The sequence below is a fragment of the Zea mays genome, chromosome 8 (assembly GCF_902167145.1).
Source record: "Zea mays cultivar B73 chromosome 8, Zm-B73-REFERENCE-NAM-5.0, whole genome shotgun sequence".
NCBI lineage: Eukaryota > Viridiplantae > Streptophyta > Magnoliopsida > Poales > Poaceae > Zea > Zea mays.
In genome coordinates, this window is record NC_050103.1 from 133,229,082 (window position 1) to 133,239,251 (window position 10,170).

General features: G+C 39.9%; 1 non-coding gene across 1 annotated transcript; it reads right to left on the reverse strand.

Moving 5' to 3' along the window:
- Positions 1–499: 499 nt before the first annotated feature.
- Positions 500–581, reverse strand: LOC111590099 (small nucleolar RNA Z199). The gene has a single exon (XR_004852292.1). It is a non-coding gene; the product is annotated as a small nucleolar RNA Z199 (small nucleolar RNA).
- Between the last annotated feature and the right edge of the window lie 9,589 nt (positions 582–10,170).

A 10,170-nucleotide genomic window follows, 5' to 3' on the forward strand; every position in this document is an offset into this window, starting at 1 on the left:
TTAAATTAATGATATGAACATGGAGAAACATTTATCTAAGAAATACATTACTGGTTGGCTTCAAAAATCTGATGTAGCTCTTGCTGAATTTCTCAAAAACAAATTGAACCCGCAAAGATGCTAGGTTGTCCACCTATAACTGTCTTTTCTGGTTTGTCAACCATTTCCTGTTGCGGTCATTTTCACTTTGAAACAATTTGAAAACATGTAGAACCCTACATAACTAACAAGAAAAATGTCAAGTTGTGTCTGATGTTTTTGCCCCCTTAACCTTTCAACACTACTTTCTTGAGGTGGTGGCTTAGGCACTCTACGCGATCATCATCCATCTCATGATTCAATATTCTCAGGCCCTGGGGAACAACCATGTAAGACTGCAACACAACAATTGAAAAACAAAGCTTTAACCAGATATGAACAAACAATCGATTTCTGTACCGTGACACAAAGTCACGAGAGAAATGGATGATGCAAACAAAATCCAGGAAAAATTTAGAAGTGTCATCAGAGACTTAAAATGAGGGAATCACAGGAGAATAATCCCATCATATTGTTGCAGTTTTATATTCTTCATTTGACCATGGAAACATGCAAAAAAACCTAGCTAAGTATCTCAGTAAGAAATATAGCAAACTAAAGTCTAGATTTTCAAAGAGAAACAATGACACTCATTGTTTAGTATATTGCTGCTCAGAATATGATGCACAAGGATAAAGATAGGATCATTAGAGGCTTAAAACTTAGGAATCATAGGATAATAACTAACTCCAATCATGACATTGGAGCAAGTTAATAGCTCACCACTTGATCATCTGCAGTTCTGATAACTGAAATAGCTTGATATCTTAAATAGCAATCACGATATATGGAGAATAGAACAAGAAAGGAGCGCACTAATTGAGTAGTCAGCATAGAGCAAACATAAAAGATTAATTGTGTTTTCAGTAATGGTCGGGTAGGTTGGTAAATACCATTTCGAAAGCTCATTGCTCATATTAATAGCACACAAACATAAAGGAATCATTTCAGAACTCAGCAGAAACGCAACTGACTTCATGATCATCGAACTGCATATATTCCCAGGAAAAAGGTTGAGCTTTATTTTTAAAAATATATCTGCTATAAAAGAAAAACAAATGAATTTCAAGCCTTCAGCAAAATACATCACTGTCACATCTTCAAACAGTTATTGATGTTTACATAGGGATGCATAGGATTTAAAATCTCAATTAGATTATTCAATCAGCAAGACTGGAATATGTATCCAAAATTCCAAATTGATAACCTACACACCTCCCAACACTCCAATAGAAATCCATAGCCCTTCTTAGTTGTCTTAAATTTCTTACCTTCACAAGAGCACCGATCACACCCAGGCTGGTAAGCCTCAAGAACTCATACTCTCTTGTTTTGTAGACAGTGTTCAAGAAAGGGTAAAGGTACAACGCAACCAGTGCTGCAAGAAGAGATAGTTAATGAAAAATGTATGTTATAAACAGAAGACTAAAAAGTGAAAAGTAAAATCAGTGCAGGGGAAATTTTCTACAGGAAACACTATCTAGATGTGATACATACTTTCTACAACTTAGAATCAAATCTATGTTAAACAAGAGAAAATCCGGGATAACAGGGGCACATTCTTTAAACTACACCATCATAAAGGTATTCATATTTTTGTCATAAGCATGGTAGCAGTCATTACCATTTACGAATGGCATCCTAATATCAAGGTGCGATGGTCAGGCGGTCAGCAACCCTAGACAGAACAATTAATTTATGCAAGTTATGAAACAATAGTTACAAACCATTTGTTTCTTTCACTTTTCTGGTTTAATAAAGAACTTGTTACTTTCCTTATATTTTATTAAAATATCACTTCTCTTGATTATTATAGTCATGCCTCTAATGTGTTTAAATATTGGTGGTTCGTGGTTAAATATGCTGCCATGTTTATCATAGAAGCTGACCATGTTCATAGAAACAAATCATGTCCATACATAGATAATGGCAACACATTTAACCTTACAACATCTAGCACCTAGGGCATACAGCTATGAACCATACAACAACTAACTACTACGAACTACCTAGAACATCACATTGCCTATCAAGCAACTCGTTGATATCAATATTGTATAAAGCAGTTTCTGTGAAGTTTTCAGTTTACAGGAAAACTTCTAAAACCTGACATGTTTTTAGTTTTCAGTTTCCTGGACAAGTAATCTACAGGTTGCAGTTTATATCTAAAATCTGTAGTTAAATATGGTCCCAACTTGACAGCTTGCAGTTTACATGTGATCTGCAGGTTGTAGTTTACATCTAAGACCTTTTCAACCGTTTGTTGTTGGATGAGATATATGATCCTAGAAGCATTCTCAGTTCGCACGACAGAAGGAAAATTTCATCTGGAGAAGGGAGTGAACAACCTCTGCTCTGAGGGAGGTTCAGTCGAGGCAACCTGTCTGGAGATCTGGATAGGTAAAGGGTGACTGGGTGGGAGAGAGCTCTGCAGCGCCAGTGGAGAGGGAGTGGCAAGGAATACAGAGGGAGCGAGGGAAGTAGCGAGGTGGGCAATGGAAATTAGTGTTTTTACATGTCAATGTATTTTATCATATTGATTCCATAGCAACGCACGGGAATACCCCACAACTCTATTGTTGTGATGCATCTCGAGACCAACTAACCAAATATTTGACGCACACTTAACATGTAATGGATGAATGAATATATAATCCAAAGAGCATCAGAAGGTCAAATAAACATAAAAATATCCATCTGTCACCTATTTACTGCAACTTAATCCTATAGATAAACTTAAGCCTACAGGTCTAAATACCATACTAACCTACCATTTGTATGTGTCAGAACAAAAACAATCAAGAAATTTATCTAAAATCCACGGTAGGTATTTTCAGGAAGTAAAATGTGTTAAAGAGGTGTTTCTTGAAAGTCAATTCTATCAATCTAAAACTGAAAATAGCATTGTATGTTATATAAATCCACAGTTTGGGCAAAAGGTTAAATAGCAAGGCATCCAATTGATGAAATCATTCACACAATAGAAGGGAAGGAAGTAATTTAATTTACCTATTCTTTTCCTAGTTGACTTGCTAAAACAACACCAATAACTTTTGATGGAACCTGAAAGTAAGATCAATCCTTGTCAATCTAGCACCTTCATGAATAGTACAGTATACTAAAAACATGGAATAACTTAGCATATTCAAAATTACGTTTTTTAGAATGGCTTGGTCAACATTGGTTGTACTATAACTTTCTGAAGTTTATCCACTACCTATGCAAATGCACAATCTGCAAAGTTATTCCATGAGAACATCACACAAAAAATGGAATTTTTCCATACAACAAGTACTAAGATAAGACAAAATATATTTAGCGAAGCCAAAACTATTAGGCTCCAACATATCCAAAATGGTTAGATAAAGTTGATAGGCATTGATCCAAAGTATTATGTACTTGGCATAGTCATTCCTAGCTTTTAATACATGATCGAACCTATCAAGTTGACTTGAAGTATCATGATCAAGTTTTATTATGTTATCTAGGTTAATCATTTGTGGAGGTGTCACTTTCAAGCAATACGATAACATAACATCTATAACATCACAATCAGATGTAATTGGCTCTTGGAACCAATGAACCATAGACTTTCTTAAAAAAATTACCACATTTTGACTCGTGTGAATTGATTGAGGAAACAGGACAGGACACAAAAGCTGAATGAGAACATATGTTTTAGAATCCAGAGGTTTGTCAACTGCATTGACTTTATAAATAAACTCACTTACAAGGTGAGTTCAGTTTACCATGGCCATTTAATTAATAGGGCTTGACAGTCAATAATTTTCATGAATATATACAATTTCCTAAGTAACAATGCATGTTTTAATTTCTATATATACACAGTCACCAAGTAAACATCAGAAGATAGCATATATGTTTCAGGGCACTTAATGAAGAACAACGTATATGTCTCAGGGCACTTGACTGAAGAACTAACACTTTCACATTGTCTACAAATGTTTAATGTTTAATGTTTATCTAACAAAAAAGAACAAACAACATAAATTCAAACACAACCCTTGCCATCTTCTTGTTATCACAAATTTCAACAAGCAAAAAAATCGTGTCTGAGCATACACTATGCGATAGAAGTCATATTGTGAGGCCTATAATGACCAGGCTATCAAATCCAAGAATAAAACACCATTGAAGATATACCTTTCTTTTTTTTGTCATCCAAAGGCTCGACTTCAATCGCTAGTATAGAGTCCACATCAGGTGGGCAGTCGTGCACCTGCAGCACACAAAAAATGTGAGTTCCAAAGCTTCAATAGGTCTACAGAACAAAAAAAGCCAGACTGATTTTTATTCAGAACGTCCACAGGTGAAGTCCGCTAATTCGTCAGCTTCAAGAACATGAATTCTAGTCAGAGCGGATGCCTAGAATGTAGCAGTGGAGGTGAATTAAGATTTTACTGTGCGTGAAGCCGCTACTGCCACGCCGATGGAGGAGGGTGTGGGTGGCTGAGGCGGCGATGAAGCACTGTGGCTCTGGCATCGGCAAGCGCTCTGCCACAGATTTTGGAGAAGGCTCTAAAGCCGTCGCGCCGATGAAGGAAGGTGTGGGTGGTCGAGGCGATGAGGAACCCCTGCAGCTCTGGCACTGGCGAGCGCTCCACCACAAATTTTGGAGATGGTGGGAGGCAAAGGAGTCGATCTGCACTTTTGCTTCATTGATAGTTGAATGTTACTGCTGCACATTCTAATTTTGTATGTCTTAAAATATCTAGCAGGCTATTGTTATTCATTACACATGAGCAAAACAAATAATGATTTTTCAGTTCATGAAAAATGAGCAAGATGAATAGGATAACTATGCATCAGGGCCCATGTTGAAATATTCCATACCTCATATCGATGAATTGGCAAGGAGCAACGATCACAAGAAGAATTGTTGCAGCGATAGTTTCAGTTTACCTACAAATGAAAGATTTTAGTAAGTAATAAACAACTGAAAAAGAACAAAAGTATGCAATCGAGATTTTGTCAAAGAGCCCAACTAAGTTTCTCAAGATTAATGAGATGGTCATGACACTCATCTAAACCAATTGACTCAAACTGATTCTGCTTATCACCCAACTAAGAATATAATCAATGAGCCCACACCACATTTAAGATCTGTACGAAAGAACATAGAGAAATAAGAAAAAAATAGATAGCTTACTAAATAGCTTCGATCTCGCTGTGCAAGATTATTGGATGATATCCAACAGCTCCCAATTAGAGACACCAGATATCTGTATCCACAACAGAAAACTAATGTAGCAGCATTGAGAGATCAGATGAAGATGTACACTCATCAGGAGACCAGATGAAAGAGAACACACCATTAATGAATTGAAGGTAAAGGTGGTTGTGCTTAAAGATTATCCCAGTTTATACTGTTTAAAAATATGCAGGCATGGCACAAAAGTGTAAATAAATCATTTGTTGCAGAAGAAATTATTAGATGTAGTTACTATGGCACACTATTAGACAATAAAAGGAAGCAACATAATTGAAACATGACTACATAAGTACTGAGATTTGCTCAAACAAAATTGCGATTTTGTGAAAGAGCTCAACTAAGTTTCTCAAGATTAATGAGATGGTCAAGGCACTCATCTAAACCAACTGACTCATACTGATTGTGCTCATCACCCAACTAAAAATATAATCAACGAGTCCACACCACAGTTCTAGGCAATTGTATATTATCGACCTCCAAGCAAGGAGCTGCTGGACCAAACAAATTTTGGGACATATCGCATGACATAAATCAAGAATCTCAGAAGCACCAGCAACACATTCCATCTATGGTCCAAATGTTAGCTCGTCAAAAGGATAAGTGGTTGAGCTCCAGTTCGGATGCAAAAGTCATGATAGACCTTTGTCAAAGAGCTCAACTAAGTTTCTCAAGATTAATGAGATGGTTGTGGCACTCATCTAAAACAACCGAATAAGAATGCAAGTTTGGTTTCAGGGTAATGCATCACTGCATCTGCCTACTCTAGAACATAGTTATTAGTAATAGCAGAACTGCTATCGTATGAACACTTGAAAAAATAACTGACCAACCGCACCAACCTCGGTGCCAACTTTGAAGAGGAACATCGGGTCGACGAGCATCCAGTTGCAGAGCAGATCATCGCGCTAGTGGCCTCGACGCAGCCTACGCAGATCAACATCAAAGAAATGAGAAAAACGACCACACCTGAATCTTACAGACAAATTCCCTTTGAGGACCTGTAGACCGAAGTAGCGGAGGCTGGACCAAACATATTTTGGGTCAGATCGCATGACATAAATCAAGAATCTCAAAAGCACCAACTACACATTCCATCTATGGTCCAAAGGTTAACTCGTCAAAAGGATAAGTGGTTGAATTTTCTTAACAAATTGGCATACCTTCACGTATCGCTGATCCAGTGTGCGTACTGCGACTCAGAGGTGATGCACATGCTGGCGCAGATCCTGCTGCCCGGCCTCGCTGCCGTCTGTGTTGACAGTAGCATGGAGGACCTGTTCAACATTCCTGGGGAAATCATGTGAATACATGTCTAAATCGGATAATTTCTTAGGCTACTAAATCATTTTTGTAACCCTGAAGTGAACGAAGCAAGTTAAAATAGAATCAGTCAGCACAACAGATCACATAGCTTCCAAGGTCAAACTCGATCAGCTAATTCCCAACTACTGCATAATGTGAAGTATACCCCCAAGGCACATATATATACCATCCGATTAGGACCTTCTTGGATGCCAAGCTATGCACAACCTTATGTAACGCCTAAAACAAGAAGCAGCTACATTTCATATCCCACATCAATCTGTGCATTGACATTTCTCGTGCAGACCACATCGGACCCTAGTAAACAAAACAATTTCACAAATATTCTGCAATGGGACAAAAATAAGTATTTATGACTTTTTCTTCAGTAGTCACAAATCACCAGCACATTAGCCGGTTCAAGACATTAGCATGGCCCATCTTCCTTCTTGCATCATTTTTCTAGTCTCCACATTCTGACTTTCAACGGCGTGAAAATTGAGCTAATCTATCTAAAATAAAAAAGAACTATCTAGTTAGCTTAATCATGGTAAGGTAGTTATTACTTACCTGCTAAAGAAAGGAACTCCTGGAGAGCATAGCGAAGGTTAGACTCCTGGTGCCCAAGCCCCGTATAGGAGCCACATTGTTTGCCAGGTCAGTCCATGCGGCTGCCCTAGTAGAGTTAACTATCGCCGCACGTGGGCCTAGATCTCCATGAACCTGATGGCGTGGCTAAGGCTGAGGTCGGCGATCTTGAGCACCATGGTCTTGTGGTCCTTGAGAAGTATGTGCAACTTGAGCTCCCTGTGCAGCACCTTGGGGTCGTGGACGAAGACCACATTGTTGCAAAGCTGGTACATCAGGATCTGCGGACACAAACGTGGATTAGACATTCGCACAAACACCTGGCGTGCAGGGCGTTGGGATGGAGGAGGAAGGGAAGGAAACTGCGTCGACCTTCATTGTGGCCGTGTGGATCTTCTCGTGGTTGCTTCGTTGCCCTCGGATGAACTTCTGGCGGCGCTCTGGTGTGTACTTCCTAGCATGGGACTGGAAGTTGGGCGGCTTAGCCTCTTAGGTGCCAACACAACAGTATCGGCAGGCGTAGGAGAGCACCTAATCCGCTCCCTGTCAGGCATGATGTGATGGAGCGCTCCCGCACCTAGGGACGCCGTGTGGGACGGATGCACTGAGGATGTCAGGGTACGACAGTGGTGCTATGTGAACAGGCCCTCCTCATCGTCGTCCTCGTCCTCGTCGTTGGCGAAGCTGAGGCGGCTTGCCCCTTGAGGCCTCGGCGTCTACTTAGGTCTGGGAACCGCTAGGGTTTTTGTCTTTGTGGCGGTGGTAGTGGAGGGCTTGGGGTGGCTGTCGCTGTCGCCATAACAGAGGGCCTCGACGAGTCGGCGATCAACTGACCCTCGATGGAGGCCACGACCATGACCACGATCACACGGTCCATGTCGGCCCCTGGTGCATGCGCACACGGGGAACCCACACAGGCAGACGTGCCTGCCACTCACCTGCTGCCCCACCACAACCGTCGTGGTCTTGTGGAGGCGGAGGTTGCCGAAGAAGAGGATCACCACTGCTGTGCGATATATGGGCCACAACAAACGTTGAGCCCAGGACGACGGCGTTTAAATATGGGCCACAACAAACATCGAGCCCAGGACAACGGTGCTGCTGTGTAGTATTTATGACTCTAATTTAGTTCCATACCGACCAATGAAACATGCAGAGAGTGGCTTATAAGCATTCTGTAAGCCAAAACTGTGGAGTCATCTGTGGCACGGGTTCGATGGGCAGAGGCTTGAGGCAGGGTATTGTGTTCTACACGCACTATTATTTTTTGTTAAATGCAATGGGTCCATTGGACATGGTTGGCGGCCAGAACAAGACGTGATACATAAGACACTGACAATGAGGTCCTACCCGTCAGAGTCCGTACGACGGATGACAGAACCACGGGGTGGCAGAACAGGGAGAGAGAACCACGGGTAGCAGACTACTCTTACTTTCTTAATAAGTAGTAGAGATATAGAGTATATTTGTTTGAGATTATAATCTAACTTATTTAAATTAACACTTACTTCAAAATAAGTAGAATTACCTAATTTAAGCAGATTATAATCTCAAACAAACATGCCCTATATAAGGTCCTACCCGTCAGAGTCCGTACGGCGGATGGCAGAACCACGGGGTGGCAGAACAGGGAGAGAGAACCACGGGTAGCAGACTACTCTTACTTTCTTAATAAGTAGTAGAGATATAGAGTATATTTGTTTGAGATTATAATCTAACTTATTTAAATTAACACTTACTTCAAAATAAGTAGAATTACCTAATTTAAGCAGATTATAATCTCAAACAAACATGCCCTATATATGTCCGGTCTGAGTTTTTTTAATTAATAATACTATTAACTACTCCCTCTAGGTTTAAATTATAAATCGTTTAGAACAACGACACGGTCTTTAAATATTGGTTTAATCAAAGCTTTTATTTGTTAAAATACATAAATCGGCGTATATTAGTCAAAGTCGTAAAAGTTTGACTTAATCTTGTCCAAAATGACTTGTAACTTGGACCTGAAGGGAGCATGTCCGTATGTTATAATGGGAGAAAAAGTGTTAAAAATTTAGACAATTTCAGCAGCAATTTAATCCAAAAACAGATAACTGATACATTTGTGATGTCAAATATATGCGCGCGTGATCTAAGCGTGATGAGCATGCATGTATAAACAACTAAATTTAATCCATAATCTTATCGGATAGTGAGCAAGAGAACCATACCCAATGATAGAGCCACATTCACTAGATGATAGTCATCCCATTTGGAGCAATGCATAGAGTTAGTCATGCCGACCACCACCGATTCGTCGGGGAGGAGAGAATGAAACGTTGATCACCACCAGGAAGGAGACGACGAAGCGAGCAGTCGTGTCGTTTGTGCATACTCCCCAAAAATGTGTTTGTCAGCCTTCACCGAGCAGGTGAACTCTCGGACAACACTCATTTAGGGCTTGTTCGGCTACCCCAATCCATATCAATGTCTAGTAAGTTAAAATCTCTCTCAATCTGTATCAATCCCCTCCAATCCATATGGATTGAAAATAACCGAATAACTCTTAGGGCTTGTTCGCGGCTTGTTCGCTTATTTTCAATCCATATGGATTGGAGGGGATTGATACAGATTAGGAGAGATTTTGACTTACTAGGGATTGAAACCCCCTCAATCCATATGAATTGGGGTAGAACCGAACAAGCCCTTAGGAGGTTTGCTCTCTCGGTACTGTACATGGACAAACTGGAATGAGGAACTTGACCAACAAAAGACGCAGTCAAATGAAAGCGAACCAAAAAATGAATGAATAATAGGACGGAGCTTTTATCTCAAAGCCAGGAGAATCAAGATGACGTGGGATATTAAGATACGAAAAATTACTTCTCTCATTATGATATGAGTCACTATTTACCAAATACATGGTTGATTATGGATCCTTCATCGACTCAAGATCACCTTATAGATGCATCTTCAAAAACCATGAA